The 12,635-nt window shown below is 40.4% G+C and overlaps 1 pseudogene; it reads right to left on the bottom strand.

Annotated features, from left to right (window-relative positions):
* LOC135542566 (secretory phospholipase A2 receptor-like) overlaps positions 1–12,635 on the bottom strand; it is a 30,299-nt pseudogene that overhangs the window by 17,195 nt on the left and 469 nt on the right.

Genomic DNA, 12,635 nt, shown 5'->3' with positions numbered 1-12,635 from the left:
GTCCCTGAAAAAAAGTATTTATTCTATGAAGTTCCACATTTTTTTAGTGTCCATTGATACTGCTCCTCCAGGGCGATTTCCTGTCCGTTTTAAGACATGGTGAGCAGTGAAACAGCCTTTATGAGTCAATCTGCTCATGTCCTCGTAAACAGAGGTCACAGCTCCACATGACAGTCAGACAATAAGTCATCTAGCTGATGAATCAGCTCATTGTACTGAATGCAGAGCAGACTCGCCCTAACCTGGAATCTGAACCCAACCAGGATCTTTCACTGTAATGGTAATGCATGCCTGGATACACACTGCTCAATGTCAGCAGTTTCCACTCCACAGAACCTCTGTCTGACAAAGGATGTATGGAATCAACAATGCATGGTGCCATGAAATAAGTTCTTCTGGAAACAGTTGAGTTAAGATTGATAAGAGTGCTATGTTGAATTTCAGTTTCATTTTGTATTTTTTATTTAATTTTACCCCCTTTTTCTCCCCAATTTCGTGGTATCCAATTGTTACTAGCTACTATCTTGTCTCATCACTACAACTCCCGTACGGGCTCGGCAGAGACGAAGGTCGAAAGTCATGCGTCCTCCGATACACAACCCAACCAAGCCACAAGCCGATATCCCTACCGGCCAAACCCTCCCTAACCCGGACGACGCTAGGCCAATTGTGCGTTGCCCCACGGACCTCCCGGTCGCGGAGGGTTGCGTGTGTGTGTGTGCCTACCTCGGGACAGCCCTCGTCCCCTGCTCCAGTGGGGTATAGGGGCAGAAGTCCTGCTCTCCTACACACTGCAGGGAGCTTCTCATCGCATGGTGCCAACAGCCAGTTCCCCTCCTAGGACGAACACACACGCACATTTGAGTAATTTACTATATTCATTCAAATAAAGACGATGAACCCACCACAGACTGTAGTCATCAGTAAAAAGACCACGACTCTGGGTTCGTGCCCAGGCTCTGTCGCGCAGCCGGCCACGACCGGGAGGTCCGTGGGGCGACGCACAATTGGCGTCGCCAAGACAATTGTCTTTCCGGTAGTTGTTTTTGAAATGTTGACAAATCAACTAAGTATGTTGTGTATGTGTGTATATATATTTTTTTTATTTAATAAAAATTTTACACCCTTTTCTCCCCAATTTCGTGGTATTGTTAGTAGTTACCAATTGTTAGTAGTTACCATCTTGTCTCATCGCTACAACTCCCGTGATCCTTTATGATGTCCACACTATCCCAGAACATAGAACACCACATAAAGTAACTAACATCCATACTAGACTCTAGAACCCCAGATCCAGACTCACCGTTAGCCAGCAGGCCCAGCAGCAGCTCTACCTCAGATAGAGAGTGTAGGCTGGTGAGGTTGGCCCCTACGGAGTTACAGGCAGTGGAGGATTCCTCCCAGCTCCCTCCCTCAGCCTCTGCCAGGGCTTTGTAGCAGTAACGGTTGTGGGCCAGCCAGCCCTCGGAACACACCGTGCGGTAGTACAGCCAGTTATCTGGGGGCGGGTGACGGAGAGGAAAGGAGACGAGAGGTAACAGTCCAATTCAGTACAAAAACATAGGCACCTGTCATTCTAAGACTCAGGGGTAAAAGAGAGAAAAGGTCCAAGTATTTGGTATTTGGTATATTATTAGGATCCCCATTAGCTTATGCAAAAGAGGCAGCTACTCTTCCTGGGTTCCACACAAAACATGAAACATAATACGGAATGACATAATACAAAACATCAATAGACAAGAACAGCTCAAAGACAGAACTACATGCATTTTTTAAAAAGGCACACGTAGCCTACATATCAATGCATACACACAAACAAGTAATCTCCCATTGCCACTCTTCCAAGTGTTGTTCATCACTCTGGAAAATTATAAATGAAAGAAGGCTGTAAATGGAAGTTCGGTCCTAGGTGGAAACATTCTAAAAATGGAGGTGCACTACTTGAACTTGTCAAATAAGAACACACATTCTCCATTTTAAAACATTTCCAGTGCCATGCCTACTGAACCGTACACAACATGTGTTTTCTGTTATAGCCTGGCGTGGAAGAAGCCAAGGTCAAGAGTTCATGTTCCAGGTGGAACCCAGCTGTTGAGCTGCTAGCTGAAGCTCCTCTCCCATTCCATTCGTAGAATCATTCAAACGACATCACACACTGGAGTGCCTCAGAACTTATACTGTCACTGGAATAAATAACAAGACCACTACTGTCACTGGAATAAATAACAAGACTACTACTGACACTGGAATAAATAACAAGACTACTACTGTCACTGGAATAAATAACAAGACTACTACTGTCACTGGAATAAATAACAAGACTTCTACAAGAACTGGAATAAATAACAAGACTACTACTGTCACTGGAATAAATAACAAGACTACTACTGTCACTGGAATAAATAACAAGACTTCTACAAGAACTGGAATAAATAACAAGACTTCTACTAGAACTGGAATAAATAACAAGACTTCTACTGTCACTGGAATAAATAACAAGACTACTACTAGAACTGGAATAAATAACAAGACTACTACTAGAACTGGAATAAATAACAATACTTCTACAAGAACTGGAATAAATAACAAGAACACTATCAGGAAAAAACAACCAAGCTATGCCCAAATGCTGACCTGTTAGAGAAGGTTTTTTCAGTACCATTCAACAGTTCTTGTTGGAGAGAACATTGTTTTGGAACATTACAGGTGGATAGTTCACCAGACGGCTCTCGAGCCAGACAGAAACAACTGAGTCATCCGTATCAACCAAAACAAACAGACAAACGTTGCTCATGGTTATGCAGTTTGACCTATTAGAAAGGGCTGTTCAGAACGGTTAACAAGTACTAGTTGGAGACTGTGTATAAGAACATGACAAATGGGATTGCTCACCAAGCCCTCTTGAGCCAGACAGAGACAGCTGATTCAAGTACCAAACACAACCACACTATGTGCATAAGTCCCAAATAGCACCCTATTGCCTACATAATGCTCTACTTTAACCAGAAGCCTATGAGCCCTGGTCGACAGTAGAACACTATATAGGGAATAGGGTGCTATTTGGGACGCAAAATAATAATTCCCTAGAGCCAGATGGACCTTTTTATCAGCCTCTACATGTAATCACTGCCTATAAACCACAATGTAAAGGGTTTACTGTGAATCTGACAGTACCTTACAGGCAGCTCGGTGGCAAGTCAAATTCTGTACTTCATATAACAGTACACCTACTGTAATATAAATACGGTATCAAAGCAAGTACTGTGTAATAACACACGGTACAATACCTTAACATATACTGTATTATACTGTAAAAAATTAAGTGAATGCTACTGCAATCGCAATGAACTAATGAATGGATGAATTAATGAATGGATGAATTCATGAAATTCATTAAGGGAAGGGGTTTCTATTTCACAGTATTTTACATAGCAAGCAGGTTGACTGCTAGGTAAAGTGTTTACACATTACAGTATATGAATTAATATTTGGTGTTTTATATCACTTACACTTCTAGAGGCCTTGACAAATGCTTCCAAACTGGCAGCGACGACAGTGCAAAACAGACCAACAAAACAGACCAACAAAACAAGGTGGAAGACTTGCTGCCACTCCAATCTGTCCCCTACTGTATCTGTCCCCTACTGTCCCCTACTGTGGGGCACTATAACCACATAGGAGTTAAACTGCTACAACATTCTCACTTCCAGGTGCAACAAATATAGCCTATTACAAGGAACGCCTCAAAATATGTTAATTAGCCAGAAACAACAATACCATGCACCCACTAGTGGTCAAAAGGTTTTTGGCGCTCCAAAGCTTAGGTACGGTACTGTATTCTGTGGGTTGGAATTACAGTACCATTCGAAATACAGCAATTCTATGCCCCGCCCACAACATTTTCACACAATGCACCATCATTTACAGTATGCTGCAGTAAAACATTTCAGAGTATTTTACTGTTGAAAATACCCCAAATTACCGTATAATTTACCGTTTTCCATTACAGTGCAGATTATGAATCATTTATTGTAGTACAATGGCTGAGCACTAAGGCAACAATAGACTGAGCGTCGGTCTGTTTGTGCTATCAAGCCAACTCTCTGTCACTCATTGTCATGACAAACATTGTTTTGCACAAACAGATAGGGGACCAGGTTAGGGCCACAATATGAAACATATCGGACCATTGACGTCTTACCAAGAGGCTCAACTCTCCTGGTGTCATTGGGGGTCTTCTTACAGATGTAGGGTAGAGCAGACTCACAGGACAGACTCTGCCACTGTTGCCCCCCAGAGTTATACACTCCACACTGTCTGTTGTCCTGCAGTGGGCTGGAGGATAGGCCTGGGAGAGACCAACACAGGTAACGGGGGAGTTACAGGTAGAAAGGGAGAACACACATTTCTGGCTCCCACCACTGCTACAGCAGGAACTTCTTGATTCACACCGCTGAGATCCATTTGACTGGACCGGTTTGAGCAAAATGGCCAGAAACTCCACTTCAGAGGAGTACTAATTATGGTCACTTTAGCCTGAGAATAGTATCTAGTTATGGTAAGGGGTGAAATAAGTATAGCTAGATATAATTGCAACGGTTTGGCAGATTATTTAAAAAAGAAGATCAGTCTTTACATGGCTAAAGGGAAACGAATATAACATATACTGTTTACAGGAAACTCACTCTACATCCATGAAGTTGCGTGGGAAAAGGAATAGGGTATTGAAATAATTTTCTGTCATGGAGAAAGGAACTCAAAGTGTGTAATGATATTAATTAACAAAACATTTGATCTGAATGTGCAAATAGTCAGGAATGATTCGCAAGGAAGGTGGATCCTTTTGAATATGAAAGTGGACGAAAAAGAGATTTGGCTCATTAATCTATATGGTCCAAATCAGGATGATCCACACCTCTTCGAAAACATTTATACCAATTTATTGAACTTACAGGCAACAAATGATCTAATCATTATGGAAGGACACTATAACACAGTGTTAAGTACCTCAATGGACCATAAAGGTAATCATTCTACAAACTATCATCACCATGCGCTTAAGGAAATAACTAATATTATGGACACATTAGAAATAGTGGATATTTGAAGACTAAAACACCCCGACCTAGTGAGATATACATGGAGGAGACTTAATCAAGCTTGTTGTCTTGACTACTTTCCTGTCTCTTTCTCTCTTGCATCAAAGGTTAAAAAAGTTTTAATAGGAGACAGAATGCGATCGGATCATCATCTAATTGGTATTCACATAACTCCCATAGATTTTCCACGTGGACGGGGATATTGGATATTTAATCAAAGTTTACTGGAGAACAACTTATTTTTAACTAAGACAAAATCATTTATAACTGGATTTGTCCAGTATAATATAGGTTCAGCAAATCCCCTTATTGTTTGGGATACCTTTAAATGTACCTTCAGGGGTCATTCAATTCAATATTCATCCATTATATATTCATCCATATTAAAAAAGCAGTTTCTGGCTAAAGAAACAAGACCATGAACTAATAGTACAGGTAGATAGCAATAAAAACGATACTACAGAGATAGAAAATAAGTTAGGGGTAAAACAAAAAGAACTTGAGGAACTTATTCAATAACGATCTAATGTAATCTATTACAAAAATAAAGCAAACTGGGTGGAATATGGAGAAAAATGCACAAAATTCTTCCTGAATCTCCAACAAACAAAAATAATTTGCAAAAACTCGTTACTGAAGACGTAGTCATCTATGATTCTCCAAATGATATTTTAAAAAAGGAAGCTAATTATTTTAGGCAGATGTTCTCTTTCCCGTCTCATCCTCTCCCACTGAATGAAGATTACTGTAAGGAATTCTTTCCAAATAATATAAAACATAGAAAATTAACAAATGTACAGAAAGATCAGTGTGAAGGCCAAATTACAGAGGAATAACTTTTTGAGGCTATTAAATCCTTTCAGTCTGGAAAAAACCCCAGGGCTTGATGGCATACCGGTAGAGGTATATCAAGTATTTTTTTATATATTAAAAGCTCCAATGTTAGATTGTTTTAACTACTCCTATAGAAATGGTAGTCTGTTAGGTACTAAGCAGGAAGGTGTGATTTCTATACTTTTAAAACAAGACCCAGATTGGAAATATTAAGACCCAGTCTATCTAAAAAACTGGAGGCCCCTTACATTTCAATGTTGTGATGCAAAAATACTAGCAAAATGCATAGCACTCAGAATTAAAAGGGTTTTACCAGGTATTGTTCATCCTGATCAGACAGGTTTTTTTTACATGGACGATACATTGGAGATAATATATGACAACTACTAGAAATAATAGAACATCATGAAACATATAAGAAACCAGGAATGGTATATATAGCAGATTTTGAAAAGGCATTTGATAAAGTAAGACTGGATTTTATTTATAAATGCCTGGATTTTTTCAATTTTGGTAATTCTCTTATAAAATGGGTAAAAAATAATGAATAGCAACCCCAGGTGTAAAATAGTAAATAACGACAACTTCTCAGAGAGTTTTGAATTGTCAAGAGAAGTTAAACAAGGGTGTCCGCTGTCACCATATCGATTCGTTATGGCCATCGAAATGCTATTAAAATCAGATCCAATAACAACATGAGAGGATTAGAAATCCAAGGCTTAAAAACAAAGGTGTCCATGTATGCCGATGCCGATGAGTCCACAAGCTAGATCCCTGCAATATCTCATTAAAGATAATATTTCTGTACTCTCTGGACTAAAACCTAATTATCATAAGTGTACAATATTACGTATTGGATCCTTAAAAATACAACTTTTACATTTCCTTGCAGCTTACCTATAAAATGGGCTGATGGTGAAGTAGACATACTCGGTATTCATATCACAAAATATATAAATAAGCTCTCCACAATGAATTTCAATAGAAAACTTGTAAAAATAGACAAGATCCTGTAACCATGGAGAGGTAAATACCTGTCTATTTATGGAAACATTGCCCTGATTAACTCCTTAGTCATATCTCAGTTTACTCACTTACTTATGGCGCTGCCTACTCCTGATGATTTGTTTTTCAAATCATATGAGCAAAAAATATTTCGCTTTATTTGGGACACTAAATCAGACAAAATAAAATGAGCCTATCTATATAATGAATATGAATTGGGTGGGTTGAGATTATTAAATATAAAAGCACTAAACCTCTCTCTAAATGCTTCACTCATTCAAAAGTTTTATTTGAACCCTAAATGGTTCTCTTTATTATTAATAAAAGCTCATCCATTGATTAAAAATTGCCTTTTTGCCTTTGTTTAGATTGCCATGTCTCATTTTCGATTAATTGAAAATTATACTTTTTTTCAGAGTATCTGTCTTTTTCAAACAAGCATTGCAGAGCTGTCTACAATTTCAATTTCATCCCCCTTAAAAGATAGAACAAATATTATGGCTGAACTCAAATGTGTTAGTTGATAAAATACCTGTATTTATGGGAAAGATGTTTGAAAAGGGTATTTTTTGTTCTTAAATTATATTGTAAATTGTAATGGTAGAGTTATGTCCTTCATGGAGTTATCAGAATTGTGCGGGAAGGTCTGCTCAATCCAAGAGTCCAACCAATTGATTACAGCATTGCCCCAAAAATGGAGGAGGCGGGTGGCAGTGGGAGGAGGGAGGGAACTGGTCTGTCTGCCCAATATAAAGGATCAAAACTGGAGGAGGCAGGTGGCAGTGGGAGGAGGGAGGGAACTGGTCTGTCTGCCCAATATAAAGGATCAAAACTGGAGGAGGCAGGTGGCAGTGGGAGGAGGGAGGGAACTGGTCTGTCTGCCCAATATAAAGGATCAAAACTGGAGGAGGCAGGTGGCAGTGGGAAGAGGGAGGGAACTGGTCTGTCTGCCCAATATAAAGGATCAATACTGGAGGAGGCAGGTGGCAGTGGGAGTAGGGAGGGAACTGGTCTGTCTGCCCAATATAAAGGATCAAAACTGGAGGAGGCAGGTGGCAGTGGGAAGAGGGAGAGAACTGGTCTGTCTGCCCAATATAAAGGATCAAAACTGGAGGAGGCAGGTGGTAGTGGGAGGAAGTAGGGAACTGGTCTGTCTGCCCAATATAAAGGATCAAAACTGGCAGAGGAATAAAAATAGGAAAGTATACCAGTTTAATTTGAGGACCAGGATGTTGACAACTGTGCCATACAGATTGCAAAGAGATTTTTGGGAAGAGATTTTTGATGTACTGATTACATGGTACAGGGTGTATGAGTTGATATATAAAACAACACAAGATTCAAGACTTTGTGCTTTTCAGCTAAAATTATTAGATAGAATTCTTGCCACCAACAAAATGTTGGATATTTGGGGCATAAAATCATCGAAGCTCTGACTATTTTGTCGTGAGGATACAGAACCAATAGACCATTTATTATGGTATTGCCCTCAGGTAGCCTGTTTCTGGTCTCAGGTTCAGGAATGGCTGAAAATGCATAGCATTGATCTAAAATTGACTCTAGAAATAGTAGTTAGGAGATCTGGAGAGACCGGGTCAGTCAATCACTAATATACTAATACTCTTAGTAAAAGTATTTATCTTCAACACGCAATCTGTAGATTCTATTCGAATAGATAGATTGAATTTGTCTGTTAAACACCATAGCATAGTTGAAAGATATGTGTTGCGCAGAAACACAAAGTGGGTGGCCAGCAGAGATAGATGGGATGGGCTAAGGGAAGCTGAGGGTTGGGATGTGGAATTGGAGACAAGTGGGAGTGGAGTTGCTGTGTGAGAGAGAGAATGATGGTCAAAAGATAAAAGGGGGAAAAAAAGTCTAAATTAAAAAAAGTAAATTTGAATGACACTAAGTGGCAGTGCTTTTACAGCTAATGCCGGTTGGCCTGAGGCTGATGCCGTGCAGGTGTTTGTACACATGCATATACACACACACTCATTCAAATAAACACATACAAGAACACATACATGTAATAATGCCAGACATGCACACAAACATATAAAGTAGACATTGCTCTTATGATTTCAGTTGTCCTTGATGTCCTTTGTTTGAAATGTATTCTTTATTTTTTGCATTGTTGTTGGCTGTTTTCTTCTGTCTTTTTTCTCTTTAGTTCATTATCTTGGTTGTTGATGCATTGGGGGTTATTGGTGCTGGGGACTGGAATTAATTGTGTTTTTCCTTTTTTCCCTTCGGGGGGGGGGGGCTGTGGGAGGGTTCTCGAATGGTTGAGGGACAGCTATTGGGGAACTGTGGGGGGATCTTGGAGGGTTCGGGTTTCACAAGATTGTGATCATGAAAAAGGAAACTATGACATATATTTTATATCACACGCACCCTCACACATAAGGATGGCTTTGTTGCGGAAAGACAGACATGTTTGATAGTGTCTTGATGCTGTATTGTTTGTCCTTCATGTTCTAATACTTTAATGTTACCCCTTCCTTGTGTTTCTTTGTAAATAATAATGATTTTAAAAAATTTAAAAAACAAGGCTGTCCATTTTTTTTAAATAAAAATAAAACTGAACTCTGCACACTGACTGTAGGTCTAGAACTTCTCATATAGCCTAATAATATGAGCTTCTGCTAAATCTATTATTTATTGCAGTAAAAAGATACACCAATGGTGATTGGGGGAAAAAATCCATACAGTTACATATCGGGATACTATTTTTGAAGATATATCGTATCGTAAGCAATATTTTTTTTTTTACATTGAATCGCAATAAAATCACAGTATTGACTCGCAATACATATAGAACTGCGAGAATCGCAATACATGTCGTATCGGCAATGATGTATCGAGGATGTCAGAGACCTGGCAGTGTGGTGCCAGGACAACAACCTCTCCCTCAATGTGAGCAAGACAAAGGAGCTGATCGTGGACTACAGGAAAGGGAGGACCGAAACAGGCCCCCCATTAACATTAACAGGGCTGTAGTGGAGCGGGTCGAGAGTTTCAAGTTCCTTGGTGTCCACATCACCAACAAACTATTATGGTCCAAACACACCAAGACAATCGTGAAGAGGGCATGACAACACCTTTTCCCCCTCGGGAGACTGAAAAGATTTGGCATGGATCCCCAGATCCTCAAATAATTCTACAGCTGCACCATCGAGAGCATTCTGGCCGGTTGCATCACCGCCTGGTATGGCAACTGCTCGGCATGTAAGCGTAAGGCGCTATAGAGTGTAGTGCGTACAGCCTAGTACATCACTGGGGCCAAATATCCTGCCATCCAGGACCTATGTACTAGGCAGGGTCAGAGGAAGGCCCCCAAAAAATTCAAAGACTCCAGTCACCCATAGACTGTTCTCTCTGCTACCGCACAGCAAGCGGTACCAGAGCACCAATTCTAGGTCTAAGAGGCTCATTAACAGCGTCTACCCTCAAGCCATAAGACTGCTGAACAATTAATCAGATGGCTACCCTGACTATTTACACTCCCCCCCTTTGTTTTTACACTGCTGCTACTCGCTGTTTATTATCTATGTATAGTCCCTTTACCCCTAGCTGCATGTACAAATTACCTCGACTAACCTGTACCCCTGTGCATTGACTCGGTAGCGGCACCCCCTGTATATAGCCTTGTTGTTGTTATTTTATTGTTACTCTTTATCAAATTGTTTACTTTAGTTTATTTAGTAAATATTTTCTTAACTCTATTTCTTTAACTGCATTGTTAGTTAAGGGCTGGTAAGTAAGCATTTCACAGTAACGTCTACCGGTACACCTGTTGTATTTGGTGCAGGTGCCAAGTAAAATTTGATTTGATTTGATAATAGTGTATTGTGAAGTCCCTGGCAATTCTCAGCCCTACCACCAAATGTAAACAGGAGTGGAGAAATATGATTTACTTTATTCAGCATCTTGAGAGAATGAATGCGTGGTTAGGAACCGTCTGTAAAGGTGCTATCTTTTTCAGCATAATAAAAGCTGATAGTATTTCAACCACATAGAATATGCATCCAAAACTAACTGAAATCTTATCAAAAACATGTTGGGTCATTTTAACAGCTTTAAATTTTCTTAAAACTGATTTAATTTTGAAATTCTGCAAATTGCTTTTTCTCCCCGGTCCCTAAATGTCTTTGCCGTGCAAGAGAAGCAGGAACGAAAGAGAACAGAGAAAACAAACTTTATCGATGTCAACTACATTAGCATTCTATAAATGTATGACATTATTCTGATGAGCAAGGGTTTATTTAGTCTTCTAGAGCAACAAGTAATGACCAAGAGTAGCTGCATGTATCTAACTACAGACAAGTTCGTTGACTGACAAATAGTCTACCAAAATGTAAGGAAATTATAAGCAGTAACATATGCCTATCTAAAAAGGCCCATCCAAAAAATTGTTCCACCTTCTCTGACTGTACAGCACATTTTCTATATTGCGGGTTTGGGTCAGGTGGTTACGAATGGGTTGTTAGCAATTGAGGACGGGTGCTGGTGAACAAACAGCTGACCCACGCATCACTAATGTTGACTACTTACCCTCATAAGGATAGGCACATGGCCCCTCCCCCGGTGTAGAGTACCTCCTCCACTGATGATAACTGGCCCTCTTGACCACCACCAGGCGTCCAGACACGGACAGCTTCCGCTGGGACGCCCCGTACAACGTATTCTCATTGCACCTCCACCACAGGGTCCGGAGGGGTGAGTCACACTCGAAAGTGCCCAGGGGCTGGGTGGAGTCGCTGATGTTCAGGCCCAGACAGAGCCTGCTACCCAGATTGAAGAGGCGGTGTTGAGACACCCACTTCCACAGCATACGGCGGGTGGGCCTCTCACAGCTCTCCAGGACCAGGTTAGAGGAGATGCAGCGCTTCAGCTGAGTACTCTCCATGATGAACAGACCCTTGTCTGGGAATAGAGGGATTGATGGGTGGAAATGTAGGGTAGTGGTGAAGAATAATAGCATATTCTACTGAAAACTCTACTATGCTCTCTCTACGACACTAATAGTGGTGTTTGTGCACTAAAAGGACCTGTCTTAAGGCTTCTGTATGCTTTGGTTCTGCTGGACCGAACGAGTGTGCTTGCATACTCTCTTAAAAGACCTTTGCTTGAGAAGCCGTAGCCAGCATACGCTTCCTCAAAACAGTCCAGATATCTGTCGTTAATTTTGACGTTTTTGCCGAAATCTTAGTTGCACGATTTTAAATCCAACTAAACTGTTTGGTGCAGTATTTCTCAAGTAGAGAAATGGCACGAATACGAGTAATCTATTGTCGAATGGGAACAAGAACTTTATTGAAGAATCCCTACTGCTGCCCATTGACCGACAAGGGGCGTAGACTTGGGCTCCGAACTTCGGCTTGCCTCTAGAAAATGTTTTGTGTGCACGAACAGCCTAAACTGTTCTGAACTGTTTATTGTTCAGGGCCCATCCTTGTCATTCCCCTATACACATGTCTGAAACAAGTGTGAATGTTTACAGGCTGCTAAAATGTATTATTAGTCATATGCATAATAACATTACTATAACAACATTACTACTAGCCTAGATTGTCATATCCAATAAACATTTAAAATTCAATGAGACTGGAGACTAGAGTTTAAGTCATCGGACAGACCTACTCCCTGTGCCCAATCAAACAACATGTCTGAGCCTGTTTCTCTCTCTCTCTC

The sequence above is a fragment of the Oncorhynchus masou genome, chromosome 6 (assembly GCF_036934945.1).
Source record: "Oncorhynchus masou masou isolate Uvic2021 chromosome 6, UVic_Omas_1.1, whole genome shotgun sequence".
Classification (NCBI taxonomy): Eukaryota; Metazoa; Chordata; class Actinopteri; order Salmoniformes; family Salmonidae; genus Oncorhynchus; species Oncorhynchus masou.
The sequence above is the reverse complement of the archived record's forward strand: the minus strand, read 5'-3'. Positions and strand labels throughout refer to the sequence as shown.